This window comes from Myotis davidii, unplaced genomic scaffold (genome assembly GCF_000327345.1).
Source record: "Myotis davidii unplaced genomic scaffold, ASM32734v1 scaffold573, whole genome shotgun sequence".
Lineage (NCBI taxonomy): Eukaryota > Metazoa > Chordata > Mammalia > Chiroptera > Vespertilionidae > Myotis > Myotis davidii.
This window is the reverse complement of record NW_006285997.1, coordinates 4,670,055-4,671,092: the sequence shown is the minus strand read 5'-3', so window position 1 is coordinate 4,671,092 and position 1,038 is coordinate 4,670,055.

Sequence of the window (1,038 nt, the reverse complement as noted above, 5' to 3'; positions counted from 1 at the left end):
TCGTAGATGGGACCACAGTCGTGCTGAGGGAACCACTTTACGGCAGCTGCTTAGTCCAAGGCGGCGGTGCTCCCGGGATGTGGGGTCCTGATTGGACGCCGAGGAGCTCGCTCTCTGCCCTTCCCGCCCTCCTCCTGCAGATTGGTTACCAGGTAACGTCTCCAAGACGCTCTCTCAAACCCTGCAGTCAGGGCAAGGCACTCCGATTGGGCCCTGAGAGTTCCTGTTCTTTCACCTGTTTCCCTCGCCTTTTTAGGGCCAATGTCAACCTTGAAGGTCCCAGACTTTAGTCAAGGAGGGCAATGCTTTTTCTGACATTCATTCTAAAAACATCGCTGGTTGCTTACCAGGCACTGTGCAAGGTTTGGGAATACATACTTGAATAAAACAAAACTCACAGTTTACTAGGGAAACAGACTACAAACATAATTACAAAATAAAGAGACAAGTGCAATGAAAAAGGCAAGCTGAAGGCCCTGGTAAAGCCCCTTTGTCACCTTAGAGCAGTGATGGCGAACCTTTTGGGCTCGGCGTGTCAAAATTTTGAAAAACCCTAACTTAACTCTGGTGCCGTGTCACATATAGAAATATTCATAATTTTTTTTTGATATTTGCAACCATAGTAAAAAAAAGATTTATATTTTTGATATTTATTTTATATATTTAAATGCCATTTAACAAAGAAAAATCAACCAAAAATATGTATAAAATTTACAAAAACAGAAAAACAATGTACATTTAGGAAAAATAATAATAAAAACAATGATAATCAAATGGTACAAAAACTAGAAATTAGTGACTTTTTTGGTGCTGAAGTTTGTCTGCTAATTCTTCGATTACAGGTTCATACTTGGTGCACTTCAAGGCCAAGCAAGCGCCACTAACTTCATCAGTTAGCCGGTTTCCTTTGTTTGTTTTAATATTATTTAATGCTGAGAACAAAGTCTCACAAAAATATGTTGATGAAAAAATTATTAGCAAAGCCATTGCTAGATTTTTTATGTCGCTAAAAGTGTCAGGTACTCTGTTTTAAGCACT